This window comes from Brachyhypopomus gauderio, unplaced genomic scaffold (assembly GCF_052324685.1).
Source record: "Brachyhypopomus gauderio isolate BG-103 unplaced genomic scaffold, BGAUD_0.2 sc418, whole genome shotgun sequence".
Classification (NCBI taxonomy): Eukaryota; Metazoa; Chordata; class Actinopteri; order Gymnotiformes; family Hypopomidae; genus Brachyhypopomus; species Brachyhypopomus gauderio.
Genome location: NW_027507239.1, coordinates 46,040 through 66,586, shown reverse-complemented (window position 1 = coordinate 66,586; position 20,547 = coordinate 46,040). Strand labels below are relative to the sequence as shown.

General features: G+C 46.3%; 12 non-coding genes across 12 annotated transcripts; all 12 read left to right on the top strand.

Annotated features, from left to right (window-relative positions):
* The first annotated feature begins 2,369 nt into the window (after positions 1–2,369).
* LOC143505893 (U2 spliceosomal RNA) lies at positions 2,370–2,553 on the top strand. Its single transcript, XR_013128035.1, has one exon. It is a non-coding gene; the product is annotated as a U2 spliceosomal RNA (small nuclear RNA).
* A 595-nt stretch (positions 2,554–3,148) lies between these two features.
* On the top strand, positions 3,149–3,267 carry LOC143505916 (U5 spliceosomal RNA). Its single transcript, XR_013128056.1, has one exon. It is a non-coding gene; the product is annotated as a U5 spliceosomal RNA (small nuclear RNA).
* Positions 3,268–3,419: 152 nt separating this feature from the next.
* LOC143505884 (U2 spliceosomal RNA) lies at positions 3,420–3,610 on the top strand. The gene has a single exon (XR_013128026.1). It is a non-coding gene; the product is annotated as a U2 spliceosomal RNA (small nuclear RNA).
* A 589-nt stretch (positions 3,611–4,199) lies between these two features.
* LOC143505915 (U5 spliceosomal RNA) lies at positions 4,200–4,318 on the top strand. The gene has a single exon (XR_013128055.1). It is a non-coding gene; the product is annotated as a U5 spliceosomal RNA (small nuclear RNA).
* A 5,901-nt stretch (positions 4,319–10,219) lies between these two features.
* On the top strand, positions 10,220–10,403 carry LOC143505892 (U2 spliceosomal RNA). The gene has a single exon (XR_013128034.1). It is a non-coding gene; the product is annotated as a U2 spliceosomal RNA (small nuclear RNA).
* A 594-nt stretch (positions 10,404–10,997) lies between these two features.
* On the top strand, positions 10,998–11,116 carry LOC143505914 (U5 spliceosomal RNA). Its single transcript, XR_013128054.1, has one exon. It is a non-coding gene; the product is annotated as a U5 spliceosomal RNA (small nuclear RNA).
* A 152-nt stretch (positions 11,117–11,268) lies between these two features.
* On the top strand, positions 11,269–11,459 carry LOC143505883 (U2 spliceosomal RNA). Its single transcript, XR_013128025.1, has one exon. It is a non-coding gene; the product is annotated as a U2 spliceosomal RNA (small nuclear RNA).
* Positions 11,460–12,044: 585 nt separating this feature from the next.
* LOC143505913 (U5 spliceosomal RNA) lies at positions 12,045–12,163 on the top strand. Its single transcript, XR_013128053.1, has one exon. It is a non-coding gene; the product is annotated as a U5 spliceosomal RNA (small nuclear RNA).
* Positions 12,164–18,064: 5,901 nt separating this feature from the next.
* On the top strand, positions 18,065–18,248 carry LOC143505891 (U2 spliceosomal RNA). Its single transcript, XR_013128033.1, has one exon. It is a non-coding gene; the product is annotated as a U2 spliceosomal RNA (small nuclear RNA).
* Positions 18,249–18,842: 594 nt separating this feature from the next.
* LOC143505911 (U5 spliceosomal RNA) lies at positions 18,843–18,961 on the top strand. The gene has a single exon (XR_013128051.1). It is a non-coding gene; the product is annotated as a U5 spliceosomal RNA (small nuclear RNA).
* A 152-nt stretch (positions 18,962–19,113) lies between these two features.
* LOC143505882 (U2 spliceosomal RNA) lies at positions 19,114–19,304 on the top strand. Its single transcript, XR_013128024.1, has one exon. It is a non-coding gene; the product is annotated as a U2 spliceosomal RNA (small nuclear RNA).
* Positions 19,305–19,892: 588 nt separating this feature from the next.
* On the top strand, positions 19,893–20,011 carry LOC143505910 (U5 spliceosomal RNA). The gene has a single exon (XR_013128050.1). It is a non-coding gene; the product is annotated as a U5 spliceosomal RNA (small nuclear RNA).
* The last annotated feature ends 536 nt before the right edge of the window (positions 20,012–20,547 follow it).

Sequence of the window (20,547 nt, the reverse complement as noted above, 5' to 3'; positions counted from 1 at the left end):
AAAAAAGGGGAAAAATCAGAGATCCGAAATTGGAGACCCATCACACTTTTAAATGTTGATTGTAAGCTTTTTAGTAGAATTTTAGCAAGACGGATGTCATTGGTTTTAGAAGACGTGATCCACCCAGATCAAGTTTGCGCAGTGCCGGGGCGGAGGATCACGGACAACTTGATCCTGATCCGTGACTCCATCTGTTATGTGAGAGACAGAAACATTCGGTTATTAGCATTAAATTTAGATTTCGAAAAAGCTTTCGATCGGGTCTCACACCAGTACCTGTTTCAGGTACTGCAAAAGATGGGGTTCCCGGGGAGGTTTATAGCATGGGTGGGCCTGTTGTATAACGACATCAATAGCAGAATTCTGGTAAATGGGCACCTCTCCAAGGCGATTACTATTCGCTCAGGAGTACGGCAGGGTTGTCCCTTATCCCCGCTCCTGTTCGTCACATGCATGGAACCACTGGCGCAAATCTTGAGAAGGGACCAATGGATCAATGGACTGACTCTGCCAGGGGGACTGACGGTGACATGTTCATTATATATGGACGACGTGACAGTTTTATGCACAGACATGGTGTCGGCCCAGAGGACCCTAGAGGTAACAGAATGGTTTGGGAGGGCCTCTGGAGCCAAACTGAACCGAGACAAGACTGAGGCACAGCTCTTCGGACCATGGACGAACATACCAACTGTTTTAGGGGTAAATTTTAAAGAAACAAATATCAGGATTTTAGGGGTGAAATTTGACCGGGCAGGAGGAGGGAGTGGAAATTGGACAACAACTTTAGGGAAAGTAAGACAGAGACTTGGACTGTGGGGATTACGACAATTGACTCTGGAAGGGAAAATTTTAGTAATAAAAGCAGTGATTTTACCTTTGCTTTTATTACTGTGCTCTGTTTTTAGTCCTCCAAGGAGCTTTCTTTTAGGATTGGACCGGGCAATTTTCTATTTCCTGTGGGGGTCCAAGTGGGAGCGCCTAAGGAGAGAAACAGTAAAGAAGAGGCCTGAAAACGGAGGGAAAGGGCTCCCAGACCCCCACCTGTTTTTAGGCAGCAAATTCGTTGCAGCACATATAGCATACGCAACATCCCCATCCAGGACCAAGACAGCCATTATGGCTCGGTTCTGGATGGGGTCTTATTTGTACAAATTAGGCATTTTAAAACCAGATCTTAGAACACCAGTGTCTTTTAAACTGCCACATGATTACCTTTTTATTAAAAAGTTTTTAACAAAATACAATTTAGAAAAGTGCACGATTCAGGAACTAACGAACGCAAAAACTTTGGTCTCCCTTGTTCAGGACCGCGAGGAGGTGAGCAGAGTGGTGGGGATGACAACGGCGGAGGCTCGAAGAGTGTGGGCAAATGCAGCCCACCCGGCCCTCCGGAACAAACAGAAGGACCTTACCTGGATGGTGGCCCATGAAGTCCTCCCGGTCCGGGCGGTGATGCACTCCCGGGGCATGGGGGCAACGGCAGTGTGCCCACGGCCAGGCTGCGGCCAGCCTGAGACCGTGCGGCACGTCCTTTGGGAGTGCAGCGTGGCCAGGGACCTGTGGGCCGCGATCGGCCCCCTGAAATGCCCAAGCCTGCCAGCAGGGGAGGTCCTCCCGCAAGTTTACCGGGTAGCGGTGAACGGGGTGGGCCAGGGTGTAGAAAAGTTGCCATCAGATGAATTCAAGACACTCTGGCTCGCCCTCACAAGCGTGACGGCCGCACTGTGGACCTCCCGCAACCTGCTGGTGGGGAAGCGCGTCACGGTGCCCCTCCACGCTATGAAAAAGATGGCAACTACAACGCTGCAGGTGGCGCCGGACGTCGCCATTTGGAGGAGGGGGCCGAGGTCACACGCAGGGAGGTCCCTGCCACCACCGACCGGGGCTCCCGCCGACGTTTCCTGAGGGGACATGGATGCCTGAAAGGAGACAGCGGGCACAGGGGAGGACTTCCTCTGGAGACGCACAGGAAGGGGCCTCGACGGAGGGCGGGAGGAGCTGCGGACGTACGCACCTCACCTCCCGGCTGGCGTCATCTCTGCCTTCCTCTCTCTTCGTGGTTCTGGGCAGGGGTTGCAATATATCTGAAAAAGACAATGTACAAAGTAGTGAATCTGACATTGAAAAGGTTTTATGATATTAAACTGTTTTGGACTTTTAAAGGCATTTTAAAATGCTTCTATAATAAAAACCTTTTTATGTACTGTTTTAACAGATGTAAGGATGTGGCTTTTAAAAGTGAAAAGATTGTAAGAATGGTTTTAAAATGCATGACTATTATGTCTTTTAACCATCTTTTTTATCTAATGTGTATGCTGTCTTTTAACATATAAGTGACGTTGTATTTATTGGTGTAAAGTATCAATAAACATTGTCAAAAAAAAAAAAAAAAAAAAATCTGTTCTTATCAGTTTAATATCTGATACGTCCTCTATACGAGGACTTCATATTAAATGGATTTTTAGAACAGGGAGGCGAAACAGGGGCTTGCCCCGTTCGCCCCACGCATCGACCTGGTATTGCAGTACCTCCAGGAACGGTGCACCTTCCTAAGCTTGTGTGAAAAAAAGAGTTTGTTGCTGTTTGGTATGATCAGCCTGTTTTATTTTAATGAATGAATGAATGTATTTATTTATTTATTTGGTGTGTGTGTGTGTGTGTGTGTGTGTGTGTGTGTGTGTGTGTGTGTGTGTGTATATATATATATATATATATATATATATATATATATAATATGTATATATATTTATTGATTTGTCTGTCTGTCTGTCCATGTGAGGGAGCAGCCAAAATGAATAAATAAATAAAACAAAGCAGCTCACTCCACTCCTTAAATAGGCAAGAATGAAGGGGTGAGTGGTCTCTGTCTGTCTGCCTGCAATTGTCAGCTGGTCACAAATGCAGTGAGAGCGGAGGCCACTCCCCTTTCGGCTGTTTGCAGTTTTCCCTCCGTTTTTGTTCTTTTTTTTTTTTTTTTTTTTTTTTTTTTTGAAATTGTTCCTGTTTTCTCTCTCTCTCTCATTGCCTGCCAGCCCTGTTGTTTGCAACAAGCAAGCCACAGCCTCGCAGGCTCCTCCCTTGTTACCGCGAACAAACGAGCTAGGCTCTTTGTTGGCGTGGCGGGACGCCTGAGCGTACACGGCTATAGCTCGGGTTTCTCTTCATTCACGCACAAATCTTTCGCCTTTTACTAAAGATTTCCGTGGAGGGGAACGTCAAAGAGTCAAAGTGATTTTTTGGAGCGCTCTGCCTCCGGGCGGGGCCGCAACAATCCGTACAACGAGAATGTATAAACTTAGGGCGGGGGCTGGGAGTGGCTCGGTGGGTGTCTGGAAGAGGGGGGAAGGGCGGGTATGCCACGGAGGAGGCCTCCCTGCCTGCGAGGCCGGTGCCCGGTCCAGCGCCCATTTCAGGTTATCGCTTCTCGGCCTTTTGGCTAAGATCAAGTGTAGTATCTGTTCTTATCAGTTTAATATCTGATACGTCCTCTATACGAGGACTTCATATTAAATGGATTTTTAGAACAGGGAGGCGAAACAGGGGCTTGCCCCGTTCGCCCCACGCATCGACCTGGTATTGCAGTACCTCCAGGAACGGTGCACCTTCCTAAGCTTGTGTGAAAAAAAGAGTTTGTTGCTGTTTGGTATGATCAGCCTGTTTTATTTTAATGAATGAATGAATGTATTTATTTATTTATTTGGTGTGTGTGTGTGTGTGTGTGTGTGTGTGTGTGTGTGTGTGTGTGTGTGTGTATATATATATATATATATATATATATATATATAATATGTATATATATTTATTGATTTGTCTGTCTGTCTGTCCATGTGAGGGAGCAGCCAAAATGAATAAATAAATAAAACAAAGCAGCTCACTCCACTCCTTAAATAGGCAAGAATGAAGGGGTGAGTGGTCTCTGTCTGTCTGCCTGCAATTGTCAGCTGGTCACAAATGCAGTGAGAGCGGAGGCCACTCCCCTTTCGGCTGTTTGCAGTTTTCCCTCCGTTTTTGTTCTTTTTTTTTTTTTTTTTTTTTTTTTTTGAAATTGTTCCTGTTTTCTCTCTCTCTCTCATTGCCTGCCAGCCCTGTTGTTTGCAACAAGCAAGCCACAGCCTCGCAGGCTCCTCCCTTGTTACCGCGAACAAACGAGCTAGGCTCTTTGTTGGCGTGGCGGGACGCCTGAGCGTACACGGCTATAGCTCGGGTTTCTCTTCATTCACGCACAAATCTTTCGCCTTTTACTAAAGATTTCCGTGGAGGGGAACGTCAAAGAGTCAAAGTGATTTTTTGGAGCGCTCTGCCTCCGGGCGGGGCCGCAACAATCCGTACAACGAGAATGTATAAACTTAGGGCGGGGGCTGGGAGTGGCTCGGTGGGTGTCTGGAAGAGGGGGGAAGGGCGGGTATGCCACGGAGGAGGCCTCCCTGCCTGCGAGGCCGGTGCCCGGTCCAGCGCCCATTTCAGGTTATCGCTTCTCGGCCTTTTGGCTAAGATCAAGAGGACGAGACTGGGATCGACCTTTGGAGCGGAAGGCGGTTTGCTGAAAGCTACAAAGGACAACTTTTCTTCTACACGGTTAGTGTGGCTATCTTCACGGTTCAAAAAGCAAGGTAAGTGGATTTTAGAACTGTTTTAGGAAACCCTTTTATTTTAAGGTTTAAACTAAAATTTGTTCTTAAATCCGCTTTTAGACTTGTTTTGAACCTTTTTACAACTTTTATACTGATTTTAGCTATTTATTGAACTATTTATTGAATTTTTAGTGTAAAAGTTAAAGTGGTGGTGCCTCCACCATGTCGGCTGCCCGTGCCGGCATTAGGAGGCACCACAGTGTGCGCTTCGCCTTCATCCCACGGCAAGATGGGATAACAGCACCATCCAGGCTAGATTTCTCTAGAAAATATGTACAGGGGATTCTTGGGGTCAGCCCCATAGAATTAAATTGTATCATAGCACTACCACAGAACAAGGGTTTTGACATTAGTTTTTGCACTGCTGCCTTGATGAACACATATTGGACTAGAATACAAGAAATGAAAGTACACTTTGAACTGTTTAAAATAGAAAAGTTAACTGACTATACAAAGAAAGTAGTAATGGTTAGAATGTTTAATGAGACAGTGAGTTCGGAAGATATTTGTGCATGGCTTGGAAGATTTTGTACAGTAACAGGGAATGCAACAAAGGAACTGGATGAAGATGGAATTTGGACATGTTCTTGGCGAGTACCAATAAAACTTTGGGAAGACGTAAGTGGGTATATGGGGATGAAGCACTTGCCGCAGACAATGGTGTTGGGGGAAAACAGAGGATATATTTTTTACCCGGGGATGCCCAAAGTTTGTAGAAGGTGTGGGGAGATGGGGCACCTAGCAGAGGTATGCACAAAGGTTTTCTGTGGCAAGTGTAGAGAAACTGGGCACACCTTTGAGAAGTGCCCAAATGGCAGAAGGTGCAATCTCTGTGGAGCAGAAAACCACCTCTTCAGAGACTGCCCGCAATCATTTGCCAACAAACTTAGGAAGACCAAGATGGCCGCCCAGCATGGCGAACAAGGGGACAAGATGGCTGGGGAGAAGAAGCAGGAAGGGGAGGAGCCAAGGGCGGAACCGGCAAGAAAAACTCCACCCCCTCCCCAAGCCCAGGAAAAAACCGAACAGGTAAGAAAGGGGCCGGCCTTTCACAGACAGGAGGGAGGGGGAGGGGAACAGGACAAAGGGGTGGGGCAAAGTAAAGAGGCAAAAGGAGACAAAATGGCGGAGGACAGTGTGGTCACAAATAAAATGGCAGACAAACAAAAAGACCCAGAGGTAAAACCACACTCCGAACAGGGTGAAAAAAGCAGGGAAGAAGGGTGGGTGGGGGAAAATGTTTCTTTTTCTCTTTCTCTCTCACCCCAAATAGTAGGAGAAACAAGCATGCACATTTCAGAGAGTGAACTGGACACTTGGATCCCAAGTGTACAGGTGGGGAAAAGACCGGCGGAATCACCTTTAGCAGAGGAGACAGAGAAAAAACAACGAGCCGCGGCGGAAGAGGAAACTCCTCCATCAGAGAGGTCAGACCCTTGCTGGCCGGGGGGCTCCCCCAACGAGGTGTCCTTTTTACACCTACCAGGGAGGGAGAGAACCTCAACCCCTGACAGAACTGAGGTAGAGTACCCCCCGGTCCTGGACTTCTTCCACCCCAGCAGAAAAACAATGGAGGTGGTTTTAGGAATTGAAGAAGATGACTAGTTTTAATGAGGTTTAATGGGTTTTATTGGATCAAAATATAGTACTTTTGTTATGTCCAGGATGTTGGGGTTTTTCCTTCTTTTAAACGTGCTCATGTCTCTCACAATCGCCACTATAAATGTGAGAAGTGTGAAGGCACCTCTAAGAGCACAGAGTATTCTATCTTTTTTAGAAACAGTTAATGCAGATGTGTTTTTATTACAAGAGTGTGCGATCCCATTTATGAAATCCTACAGAGAGTGGGAGCAGCGCTGGGCTGCAGGTCCCTCCCTCTGGAGCGGATCGCACTACAACAAGGCTGATGGTGTGGCAATTTTAATTAGGAACTCTAGGATAATGGTGAAGGACTGCACCGTGGTGAGGGATGGGCGGGCCCTTTTAGCAAATTTGCATTTTTTAGGGAGGGATTTTAAGGTTTTAAATGTGTATGGTTTTAATGAAAAAGAAGAGAGGTACGAATTGTTTGGGGATTTGCAGCCCCACATGCTGGGGAGGGTCCCTTTGATAGTGGGTGGGGATTTTAACTGTGTTTTAACTGGCAAAGACAGGAAAAACGTTGGAGATGGTTTTAAACTAGATAAAACGTCTGGGAGGTTGACCAACCTGAAAGTGGATTTTAAATTAGTCGACTGTTACCGGACCATGCATCCACAGGAGGAGGGCTTCACCTGGTCGAGTGGTGATGGTTCCCGGGCCTCCAGAATTGACTACATTTTTACACGTGACTGCCCGCCATCAGATGCTAGATTGATCCCCATGTTTTTCTCAGACCACGCCTTACTGTCTTGCACCCTTTCTTTCCCCACAGATGTGACGATAGGGGGAGGGCTGTGGAAGCTAAACTGTTCCCTGTTGCTGGAAGAGGAAGTAAGAGAAGAATACAGGGAGCAGTACAAGCTTTGGCAGTCCCTCCAAGACTTGTACAGTACACGAGCACAATGGTGGGAGATGGTGAAGGGGAGGACCAAGACTTTTTTTAGAAGGGTGGGAAGCTTTAAAAAGAAGAAACAGGAAAGACGCATGTTGGGGCTGCAAAAACGGCTGCAGAGGTATTTTAATTTGGTAAATCATGGGTATGATTTTAAAGAGGAAATAAAGAAAGTAAAGGAAGAGATGATGCTTTTAACAGAGGAGATGAGCAAAAAGTATATAATGACTTGTAAAGAACAGGAATTGGAAGAAGGGGAAAAGTGTACACGGTACTTTTTTAAGAAAACTATGGCCCAGGGCCGGGGGATGACTGAAGTAAAAGATGGGAATAAAAAACAGGATACAAACCATGGGATTATGGGGGTGGTAGAAAGGTTTTATGAAGATTTATATGGTGAAAAACAAACACACAAAACAACAATGGAAGAAGTGACAAATTTATTGGAAAATACAATTAAAGACAAGGAACTTTTAACTACAGATTTTACGACTGAAGAACTACAAAATGTTTTAAAAGGTTTTAAAACAGGGAAGTCCCCGGGAGAGGATGGGCTCCCCGTGGAGTTTTACAAAACCTTTTGGGACATTTTAGTAGGGGACCTTTTATGTATTTTCACAGACTTCCAGACTTCTGACGTTTTACCTGACAGTTTTAGGTCAGGGATAGTGACTCTGTTACACAAAAAAGGGGAAAAATCAGAGATCCGAAATTGGAGACCCATCACACTTTTAAATGTTGATTGTAAGCTTTTTAGTAGAATTTTAGCAAGACGGATGTCATTGGTTTTAGAAGACGTGATCCACCCAGATCAAGTTTGCGCAGTGCCGGGGCGGAGGATCACGGACAACTTGATCCTGATCCGTGACTCCATCTGTTATGTGAGAGACAGAAACATTCGGTTATTAGCATTAAATTTAGATTTCGAAAAAGCTTTCGATCGGGTCTCACACCAGTACCTGTTTCAGGTACTGCAAAAGATGGGGTTCCCGGGGAGGTTTATAGCATGGGTGGGCCTGTTGTATAACGACATCAATAGCAGAATTCTGGTAAATGGGCACCTCTCCAAGGCGATTACTATTCGCTCAGGAGTACGGCAGGGTTGTCCCTTATCCCCGCTCCTGTTCGTCACATGCATGGAACCACTGGCGCAAATCTTGAGAAGGGACCAATGGATCAATGGACTGACTCTGCCAGGGGGACTGACGGTGACATGTTCATTATATATGGACGACGTGACAGTTTTATGCACAGACATGGTGTCGGCCCAGAGGACCCTAGAGGTAACAGAATGGTTTGGGAGGGCCTCTGGAGCCAAACTGAACCGAGACAAGACTGAGGCACAGCTCTTCGGACCATGGACGAACATACCAACTGTTTTAGGGGTAAATTTTAAAGAAACAAATATCAGGATTTTAGGGGTGAAATTTGACCGGGCAGGAGGAGGGAGTGGAAATTGGACAACAACTTTAGGGAAAGTAAGACAGAGACTTGGACTGTGGGGATTACGACAATTGACTCTGGAAGGGAAAATTTTAGTAATAAAAGCAGTGATTTTACCTTTGCTTTTATTACTGTGCTCTGTTTTTAGTCCTCCAAGGAGCTTTCTTTTAGGATTGGACCGGGCAATTTTCTATTTCCTGTGGGGGTCCAAGTGGGAGCGCCTAAGGAGAGAAACAGTAAAGAAGAGGCCTGAAAACGGAGGGAAAGGGCTCCCAGACCCCCACCTGTTTTTAGGCAGCAAATTCGTTGCAGCACATATAGCATACGCAACATCCCCATCCAGGACCAAGACAGCCATTATGGCTCGGTTCTGGATGGGGTCTTATTTGTACAAATTAGGCATTTTAAAACCAGATCTTAGAACACCAGTGTCTTTTAAACTGCCACATGATTACCTTTTTATTAAAAAGTTTTTAACAAAATACAATTTAGAAAAGTGCACGATTCAGGAACTAACGAACGCAAAAACTTTGGTCTCCCTTGTTCAGGACCGCGAGGAGGTGAGCAGAGTGGTGGGGATGACAACGGCGGAGGCTCGAAGAGTGTGGGCAAATGCAGCCCACCCGGCCCTCCGGAACAAACAGAAGGACCTTACCTGGATGGTGGCCCATGAAGTCCTCCCGGTCCGGGCGGTGATGCACTCCCGGGGCATGGGGGCAACGGCAGTGTGCCCACGGCCAGGCTGCGGCCAGCCTGAGACCGTGCGGCACGTCCTTTGGGAGTGCAGCGTGGCCAGGGACCTGTGGGCCGCGATCGGCCCCCTGAAATGCCCAAGCCTGCCAGCAGGGGAGGTCCTCCCGCAAGTTTACCGGGTAGCGGTGAACGGGGTGGGCCAGGGTGTAGAAAAGTTGCCATCAGATGAATTCAAGACACTCTGGCTCGCCCTCACAAGCGTGACGGCCGCACTGTGGACCTCCCGCAACCTGCTGGTGGGGAAGCGCGTCACGGTGCCCCTCCACGCTATGAAAAAGATGGCAACTACAACGCTGCAGGTGGCGCCGGACGTCGCCATTTGGAGGAGGGGGCCGAGGTCACACGCAGGGAGGTCCCTGCCACCACCGACCGGGGCTCCCGCCGACGTTTCCTGAGGGGACATGGATGCCTGAAAGGAGACAGCGGGCACAGGGGAGGACTTCCTCTGGAGACGCACAGGAAGGGGCCTCGACGGAGGGCGGGAGGAGCTGCGGACGTACGCACCTCACCTCCCGGCTGGCGTCATCTCTGCCTTCCTCTCTCTTCGTGGTTCTGGGCAGGGGTTGCAATATATCTGAAAAAGACAATGTACAAAGTAGTGAATCTGACATTGAAAAGGTTTTATGATATTAAACTGTTTTGGACTTTTAAAGGCATTTTAAAATGCTTCTATAATAAAAACCTTTTTATGTACTGTTTTAACAGATGTAAGGATGTGGCTTTTAAAAGTGAAAAGATTGTAAGAATGGTTTTAAAATGCATGACTATTATGTCTTTTAACCATCTTTTTTATCTAATGTGTATGCTGTCTTTTAACATATAAGTGACGTTGTATTTATTGGTGTAAAGTATCAATAAACATTGTCAAAAAAAAAAAAAAAAAAAAATCTGTTCTTATCAGTTTAATATCTGATACGTCCTCTATACGAGGACTTCATATTAAATGGATTTTTAGAACAGGGAGGCGAAACAGGGGCTTGCCCCGTTCGCCCCACGCATCGACCTGGTATTGCAGTACCTCCAGGAACGGTGCACCTTCCTAAGCTTGTGTGAAAAAAAGAGTTTGTTGCTGTTTGGTATGATCAGCCTGTTTTATTTTAATGAATGAATGAATGTATTTATTTATTTATTTGGTGTGTGTGTGTGTGTGTGTGTGTGTGTGTGTGTGTGTGTGTGTGTGTGTGTATATATATATATATATATATATATATATATATATATAATATGTATATATATTTATTGATTTGTCTGTCTGTCTGTCCATGTGAGGGAGCAGCCAAAATGAATAAATAAATAAAACAAAGCAGCTCACTCCACTCCTTAAATAGGCAAGAATGAAGGGGTGAGTGGTCTCTGTCTGTCTGCCTGCAATTGTCAGCTGGTCACAAATGCAGTGAGAGCGGAGGCCACTCCCCTTTCGGCTGTTTGCAGTTTTCCCTCCGTTTTTGTTCTTTTTTTTTTTTTTTTTTTTTTTTTTTTGAAATTGTTCCTGTTTTCTCTCTCTCTCTCATTGCCTGCCAGCCCTGTTGTTTGCAACAAGCAAGCCACAGCCTCGCAGGCTCCTCCCTTGTTACCGCGAACAAACGAGCTAGGCTCTTTGTTGGCGTGGCGGGACGCCTGAGCGTACACGGCTATAGCTCGGGTTTCTCTTCATTCACGCACAAATCTTTCGCCTTTTACTAAAGATTTCCGTGGAGGGGAACGTCAAAGAGTCAAAGTGATTTTTTGGAGCGCTCTGCCTCCGGGCGGGGCCGCAACAATCCGTACAACGAGAATGTATAAACTTAGGGCGGGGGCTGGGAGTGGCTCGGTGGGTGTCTGGAAGAGGGGGGAAGGGCGGGTATGCCACGGAGGAGGCCTCCCTGCCTGCGAGGCCGGTGCCCGGTCCAGCGCCCATTTCAGGTTATCGCTTCTCGGCCTTTTGGCTAAGATCAAGTGTAGTATCTGTTCTTATCAGTTTAATATCTGATACGTCCTCTATACGAGGACTTCATATTAAATGGATTTTTAGAACAGGGAGGCGAAACAGGGGCTTGCCCCGTTCGCCCCACGCATCGACCTGGTATTGCAGTACCTCCAGGAACGGTGCACCTTCCTAAGCTTGTGTGAAAAAAAGAGTTTGTTGCTGTTTGGTATGATCAGCCTGTTTTATTTTAATGAATGAATGAATGTATTTATTTATTTATTTGGTGTGTGTGTGTGTGTGTGTGTGTGTGTGTGTGTGTGTGTGTGTGTGTGTATATATATATATATATATATATATATATATAATATGTATATATATTTATTGATTTGTCTGTCTGTCTGTCCATGTGAGGGAGCAGCCAAAATGAATAAATAAATAAAACAAAGCAGCTCACTCCACTCCTTAAATAGGCAAGAATGAAGGGGTGAGTGGTCTCTGTCTGTCTGCCTGCAATTGTCAGCTGGTCACAAATGCAGTGAGAGCGGAGGCCACTCCCCTTTCGGCTGTTTGCAGTTTTCCCTCCGTTTTTGTTCTTTTTTTTTTTTTTTTTTTTTTTTTTTGAAATTGTTCCTGTTTTCTCTCTCTCTCTCATTGCCTGCCAGCCCTGTTGTTTGCAACAAGCAAGCCACAGCCTCGCAGGCTCCTCCCTTGTTACCGCGAACAAACGAGCTAGGCTCTTTGTTGGCGTGGCGGGACGCCTGAGCGTACACGGCTATAGCTCGGGTTTCTCTTCATTCACGCACAAATCTTTCGCCTTTTACTAAAGATTTCCGTGGAGGGGAACGTCAAAGAGTCAAAGTGATTTTTTGGAGCGCTCTGCCTCCGGGCGGGGCCGCAACAATCCGTACAACGAGAATGTATAAACTTAGGGCGGGGGCTGGGAGTGGCTCGGTGGGTGTCTGGAAGAGGGGGGAAGGGCGGGTATGCCACGGAGGAGGCCTCCCTGCCTGCGAGGCCGGTGCCCGGTCCAGCGCCCATTTCAGGTTATCGCTTCTCGGCCTTTTGGCTAAGATCAAGAGGACGAGACTGGGATCGACCTTTGGAGCGGAAGGCGGTTTGCTGAAAGCTACAAAGGACAACTTTTCTTCTACACGGTTAGTGTGGCTATCTTCACGGTTCAAAAAGCAAGGTAAGTGGATTTTAGAACTGTTTTAGGAAACCCTTTTATTTTAAGGTTTAAACTAAAATTTGTTCTTAAATCCGCTTTTAGACTTGTTTTGAACCTTTTTACAACTTTTATACTGATTTTAGCTATTTATTGAACTATTTATTGAATTTTTAGTGTAAAAGTTAAAGTGGTGGTGCCTCCACCATGTCGGCTGCCCGTGCCGGCATTAGGAGGCACCACAGTGTGCGCTTCGCCTTCATCCCACGGCAAGATGGGATAACAGCACCATCCAGGCTAGATTTCTCTAGAAAATATGTACAGGGGATTCTTGGGGTCAGCCCCATAGAATTAAATTGTATCATAGCACTACCACAGAACAAGGGTTTTGACATTAGTTTTTGCACTGCTGCCTTGATGAACACATATTGGACTAGAATACAAGAAATGAAAGTACACTTTGAACTGTTTAAAATAGAAAAGTTAACTGACTATACAAAGAAAGTAGTAATGGTTAGAATGTTTAATGAGACAGTGAGTTCGGAAGATATTTGTGCATGGCTTGGAAGATTTTGTACAGTAACAGGGAATGCAACAAAGGAACTGGATGAAGATGGAATTTGGACATGTTCTTGGCGAGTACCAATAAAACTTTGGGAAGACGTAAGTGGGTATATGGGGATGAAGCACTTGCCGCAGACAATGGTGTTGGGGGAAAACAGAGGATATATTTTTTACCCGGGGATGCCCAAAGTTTGTAGAAGGTGTGGGGAGATGGGGCACCTAGCAGAGGTATGCACAAAGGTTTTCTGTGGCAAGTGTAGAGAAACTGGGCACACCTTTGAGAAGTGCCCAAATGGCAGAAGGTGCAATCTCTGTGGAGCAGAAAACCACCTCTTCAGAGACTGCCCGCAATCATTTGCCAACAAACTTAGGAAGACCAAGATGGCCGCCCAGCATGGCGAACAAGGGGACAAGATGGCTGGGGAGAAGAAGCAGGAAGGGGAGGAGCCAAGGGCGGAACCGGCAAGAAAAACTCCACCCCCTCCCCAAGCCCAGGAAAAAACCGAACAGGTAAGAAAGGGGCCGGCCTTTCACAGACAGGAGGGAGGGGGAGGGGAACAGGACAAAGGGGTGGGGCAAAGTAAAGAGGCAAAAGGAGACAAAATGGCGGAGGACAGTGTGGTCACAAATAAAATGGCAGACAAACAAAAAGACCCAGAGGTAAAACCACACTCCGAACAGGGTGAAAAAAGCAGGGAAGAAGGGTGGGTGGGGGAAAATGTTTCTTTTTCTCTTTCTCTCTCACCCCAAATAGTAGGAGAAACAAGCATGCACATTTCAGAGAGTGAACTGGACACTTGGATCCCAAGTGTACAGGTGGGGAAAAGACCGGCGGAATCACCTTTAGCAGAGGAGACAGAGAAAAAACAACGAGCCGCGGCGGAAGAGGAAACTCCTCCATCAGAGAGGTCAGACCCTTGCTGGCCGGGGGGCTCCCCCAACGAGGTGTCCTTTTTACACCTACCAGGGAGGGAGAGAACCTCAACCCCTGACAGAACTGAGGTAGAGTACCCCCCGGTCCTGGACTTCTTCCACCCCAGCAGAAAAACAATGGAGGTGGTTTTAGGAATTGAAGAAGATGACTAGTTTTAATGAGGTTTAATGGGTTTTATTGGATCAAAATATAGTACTTTTGTTATGTCCAGGATGTTGGGGTTTTTCCTTCTTTTAAACGTGCTCATGTCTCTCACAATCGCCACTATAAATGTGAGAAGTGTGAAGGCACCTCTAAGAGCACAGAGTATTCTATCTTTTTTAGAAACAGTTAATGCAGATGTGTTTTTATTACAAGAGTGTGCGATCCCATTTATGAAATCCTACAGAGAGTGGGAGCAGCGCTGGGCTGCAGGTCCCTCCCTCTGGAGCGGATCGCACTACAACAAGGCTGATGGTGTGGCAATTTTAATTAGGAACTCTAGGATAATGGTGAAGGACTGCACCGTGGTGAGGGATGGGCGGGCCCTTTTAGCAAATTTGCATTTTTTAGGGAGGGATTTTAAGGTTTTAAATGTGTATGGTTTTAATGAAAAAGAAGAGAGGTACGAATTGTTTGGGGATTTGCAGCCCCACATGCTGGGGAGGGTCCCTTTGATAGTGGGTGGGGATTTTAACTGTGTTTTAACTGGCAAAGACAGGAAAAACGTTGGAGATGGTTTTAAACTAGATAAAACGTCTGGGAGGTTGACCAACCTGAAAGTGGATTTTAAATTAGTCGACTGTTACCGGACCATGCATCCACAGGAGGAGGGCTTCACCTGGTCGAGTGGTGATGGTTCCCGGGCCTCCAGAATTGACTACATTTTTACACGTGACTGCCCGCCATCAGATGCTAGATTGATCCCCATGTTTTTCTCAGACCACGCCTTACTGTCTTGCACCCTTTCTTTCCCCACAGATGTGACGATAGGGGGAGGGCTGTGGAAGCTAAACTGTTCCCTGTTGCTGGAAGAGGAAGTAAGAGAAGAATACAGGGAGCAGTACAAGCTTTGGCAGTCCCTCCAAGACTTGTACAGTACACGAGCACAATGGTGGGAGATGGTGAAGGGGAGGACCAAGACTTTTTTTAGAAGGGTGGGAAGCTTTAAAAAGAAGAAACAGGAAAGACGCATGTTGGGGCTGCAAAAACGGCTGCAGAGGTATTTTAATTTGGTAAATCATGGGTATGATTTTAAAGAGGAAATAAAGAAAGTAAAGGAAGAGATGATGCTTTTAACAGAGGAGATGAGCAAAAAGTATATAATGACTTGTAAAGAACAGGAATTGGAAGAAGGGGAAAAGTGTACACGGTACTTTTTTAAGAAAACTATGGCCCAGGGCCGGGGGATGACTGAAGTAAAAGATGGGAATAAAAAACAGGATACAAACCATGGGATTATGGGGGTGGTAGAAAGGTTTTATGAAGATTTATATGGTGAAAAACAAACACACAAAACAACAATGGAAGAAGTGACAAATTTATTGGAAAATACAATTAAAGACAAGGAACTTTTAACTACAGATTTTACGACTGAAGAACTACAAAATGTTTTAAAAGGTTTTAAAACAGGGAAGTCCCCGGGAGAGGATGGGCTCCCCGTGGAGTTTTACAAAACCTTTTGGGACATTTTAGTAGGGGACCTTTTATGTATTTTCACAGACTTCCAGACTTCTGACGTTTTACCTGACAGTTTTAGGTCAGGGATAGTGACTCTGTTACACAAAAAAGGGGAAAAATCAGAGATCCGAAATTGGAGACCCATCACACTTTTAAATGTTGATTGTAAGCTTTTTAGTAGAATTTTAGCAAGACGGATGTCATTGGTTTTAGAAGACGTGATCCACCCAGATCAAGTTTGCGCAGTGCCGGGGCGGAGGATCACGGACAACTTGATCCTGATCCGTGACTCCATCTGTTATGTGAGAGACAGAAACATTCGGTTATTAGCATTAAATTTAGATTTCGAAAAAGCTTTCGATCGGGTCTCACACCAGTACCTGTTTCAGGTACTGCAAAAGATGGGGTTCCCGGGGAGGTTTATAGCATGGGTGGGCCTGTTGTATAACGACATCAATAGCAGAATTCTGGTAAATGGGCACCTCTCCAAGGCGATTACTATTCGCTCAGGAGTACGGCAGGGTTGTCCCTTATCCCCGCTCCTGTTCGTCACATGCATGGAACCACTGGCGCAAATCTTGAGAAGGGACCAATGGATCAATGGACTGACTCTGCCAGGGGGACTGACGGTGACATGTTCATTATATATGGACGACGTGACAGTTTTATGCACAGACATGGTGTCGGCCCAGAGGACCCTAGAGGTAACAGAATGGTTTGGGAGGGCCTCTGGAGCCAAACTGAACCGAGACAAGACTGAGGCACAGCTCTTCGGACCATGGACGAACATACCAACTGTTTTAGGGGTAAATTTTAAAGAAACAAATATCAGGATTTTAGGGGTGAAATTTGACCGGGCAGGAGGAGGGAGTGGAAATTGGACAACAACTTTAGGGAAAGTAAGACAGAGACTTGGACTGTGGGGATTACGACAATTGACTCTGGAAGGGAAAATTTTAGTAATAAAAGCAGTGATTTTACCTTTGCTTTTATTACTGTGCTCTGTTTTTAGTCCTCCAAGGAGCTTTCTTTTAGGATTGGACCGGGCAATTTTCTATTTCCTGTGGGGGTCCAAGTGGGAGCGCCTAAGGAGAGAAACAGTAAAGAAGAGGCCTGAAAACGGAGGGAAAGGGCTCCCAGACCCCCACCTGTTTTTAGGCAGCAAATTCGTTGCAGCACATATAGCATACGCAACATCCCCATCCAGGACCAAGACAGCCATTATGGCTCGGTTCTGGATGGGGTCTTATTTGTACAAATTAGGCATTTTAAAACCAGATCTTAGAACACCAGTGTCTTTTAAACTGCCACATGATTACCTTTTTATTAAAAAGTTTTTAACAAAATACAATTTAGAAAAGTGCACGATTCAGGAACTAACGAACGCAAAAACTTTGGTCTCCCTTGTTCAGGACCGCGAGGAGGTGAGCAGAGTGGTGGGGATGACAACGGCGGAGGCTCGAAGAGTGTGGGCAAATGCAGCCCACCCGGCCCTCCGGAACAAACAGAAGGACCTTACCTGGATGGTGGCCCATGAAGTCCTCCCGGTCCGGGCGGTGATGCACTCCCGGGGCATGGGGGCAACGGCAGTGTGCCCACGGCCAGGCTGCGGCCAGCCTGAGACCGTGCGGCACGTCCTTTGGGAGTGCAGCGTGGCCAGGGACCTGTGGGCCGCGATCGGCCCCCTGAAATGCCCAAGCCTGCCAGCAGGGGAGGTCCTCCCGCAAGTTTACCGGGTAGCGGTGAACGGGGTGGGCCAGGGTGTAGAAAAGTTGCCATCAGATGAATTCAAGACACTCTGGCTCGCCCTCACAAGCGTGACGGCCGCACTGTGGACCTCCCGCAACCTGCTGGTGGGGAAGCGCGTCACGGTGCCCCTCCACGCTATGAAAAAGATGGCAACTACAACGCTGCAGGTGGCGCCGGACGTCGCCATTTGGAGGAGGGGGCCGAGGTCACACGCAGGGAGGTCCCTGCCACCACCGACCGGGGCTCCCGCCGACGTTTCCTGAGGGGACATGGATGCCTGAAAGGAGACAGCGGGCACAGGGGAGGACTTCCTCTGGAGACGCACAGGAAGGGGCCTCGACGGAGGGCGGGAGGAGCTGCGGACGTACGCACCTCACCTCCCGGCTGGCGTCATCTCTGCCTTCCTCTCTCTTCGTGGTTCTGGGCAGGGGTTGCAATATATCTGAAAAAGACAATGTACAAAGTAGTGAATCTGACATTGAAAAGGTTTTATGATATTAAACTGTTTTGGACTTTTAAAGGCATTTTAAAATGCTTCTATAATAAAAACCTTTTTATGTACTGTTTTAACAGATGTAAGGATGTGGCTTTTAAAAGTGAAAAGATTGTAAGAATGGTTTTAAAATGCATGACTATTATGTCTTTTAACCATCTTTTTTATCTAATGTGTATGCTGTCTTTTAACATATAAGTGACGTTGTATTTATTGGTGTAAAGTATCAATAAACATTGTCAAAAAAAAAAAAAAAAAAAAATCTGTTCTTATCAGTTTAATATCTGATACGTCCTCTATACGAGGACTTCATATTAAATGGATTTTTAGAACAGGGAGGCGAAACAGGGGCTTGCCCCGTTCGCCCCACGCATCGACCTGGTATTGCAGTACCTCCAGGAACGGTGCACCTTCCTAAGCTTGTGTGAAAAAAAGAGTTTGTTGCTGTTTGGTATGATCAGCCTGTTTTATTTTAATGAATGAATGAATGTATTTATTTATTTATTTGGTGTGTGTGTGTGTGTGTGTGTGTGTGTGTGTGTGTGTGTGTGTGTGTGTGTATATATATATATATATATATATATATATATATATATAATATGTATATATATTTATTGATTTGTCTGTCTGTCTGTCCATGTGAGGGAGCAGCCAAAATGAATAAATAAATAAAACAAAGCAGCTCACTCCACTCCTTAAATAGGCAAGAATGAAGGGGTGAGTGGTCTCTGTCTGTCTGCCTGCAATTGTCAGCTGGTCACAAATGCAGTGAGAGCGGAGGCCACTCCCCTTTCGGCTGTTTGCAGTTTTCCCTCCGTTTTTGTTCTTTTTTTTTTTTTTTTTTTTTTTTTTTTGAAATTGTTCCTGTTTTCTCTCTCTCTCTCATTGCCTGCCAGCCCTGTTGTTTGCAACAAGCAAGCCACAGCCTCGCAGGCTCCTCCCTTGTTACCGCGAACAAACGAGCTAGGCTCTTTGTTGGCGTGGCGGGACGCCTGAGCGTACACGGCTATAGCTCGGGTTTCTCTTCATTCACGCACAAATCTTTCGCCTTTTACTAAAGATTTCCGTGGAGGGGAACGTCAAAGAGTCAAAGTGATTTTTTGGAGCGCTCTGCCTCCGGGCGGGGCCGCAACAATCCGTACAACGAGAATGTATAAACTTAGGGCGGGGGCTGGGAGTGGCTCGGTGGGTGTCTGGAAGAGGGGGGAAGGGCGGGTATGCCACGGAGGAGGCCTCCCTGCCTGCGAGGCCGGTGCCCGGTCCAGCGCCCATTTCAGGTTATCGCTTCTCGGCCTTTTGGCTAAGATCAAGTGTAGTATCTGTTCTTATCAGTTTAATATCTGATACGTCCTCTATACGAGGACTTCATATTAAATGGATTTTTAGAACAGGGAGGCGAAACAGGGGCTTGCCCCGTTCGCCCCACGCATCGACCTGGTATTGCAGTACCTCCAGGAACGGTGCACCTTCCTAAGCTTGTGTGAAAAAAAGAGTTTGTTGCTGTTTGGTATGATCAGCCTGTTTTATTTTAATGAATGAATGAATGTATTTATTTATTTATTTGGTGTGTGTGTGTGTGTGTGTGTGTGTGTGTGTGTGTGTGTGTGTGTGTGTATATATATATATATATATATATATATATATATAATATGTATATATATTTATTGATTTGTCTGTCTGTCTGTCCATGTGAGGGAGCAGCCAAAATGAATAAATAAATAAAACAAAGCAGCTCACTCCACTCCTTAAATAGGCAAGAATGAAGGGGTGAGTGGTCTCTGTCTGTCTGCCTGCAATTGTCAGCTGGTCACAAATGCAGTGAGAGCGGAGGCCACTCCCCTTTCGGCTGTTTGCAGTTTTCCCTCCGTTTTTGTTCTTTTTTTTTTTTTTTTTTTTTTTTTTTTGAAATTGTTCCTGTTTTCTCTCTCTCTCTCATTGCCTGCCAGCCCTGTTGTTTGCAACAAGCAAGCCACAGCCTCGCAGGCTCCTCCCTTGTTACCGCGAACAAACGAGCTAGGCTCTTTGTTGGCGTGGCGGGACGCCTGAGCGTACACGGCTATAGCTCGGGTTTCTCTTCATTCACGCACAAATCTTTCGCCTTTTACTAAAGATTTCCGTGGAGGGGAACGTCAAAGAGTCAAAGTGATTTTTTGGAGCGCTCTGCCTCCGGGCGGGGCCGCAACAATCCGTACAACGAGAATGTATAAACTTAGGGCGGGGGCTGGGAGTGGCTCGGTGGGTGTCTGGAAGAGGGGGGAAGGGCGGGTATGCCACGGAGGCCTCCCTGCCTGCGAGGCCGGTGCCCGGTCCAGCGCCCATTTCAGGTTATCGCTTCTCGGCCTTTTGGCTAAGATCAAGAGGACGAGACTGGGATCGACCTTTGGAGCGGAAGGCGGTTTGCTGAAAGCTACAAAGGACAACTTTTCTTCTACACGGTTAGTGTGGCTATCTTCACGGTTCAAAAAGCAAGGTAAGTGGATTTTAGAACTGTTTTAGGAAACCCTTTTATTTTAAGGTTTAAACTAAAATTTGTTCTTAAATCCGCTTTTAGACTTGTTTTGAACCTTTTTACAACTTTTATACTGATTTTAGCTATTTATTGAACTATTTATTGAATTTTTAGTGTAAAAGTTAAAGTGGTGGTGCCTCCACCATGTCGGCTGCCCGTGCCGGCATTAGGAGGCACCACAGTGTGCGCTTCGCCTTCATCCCAC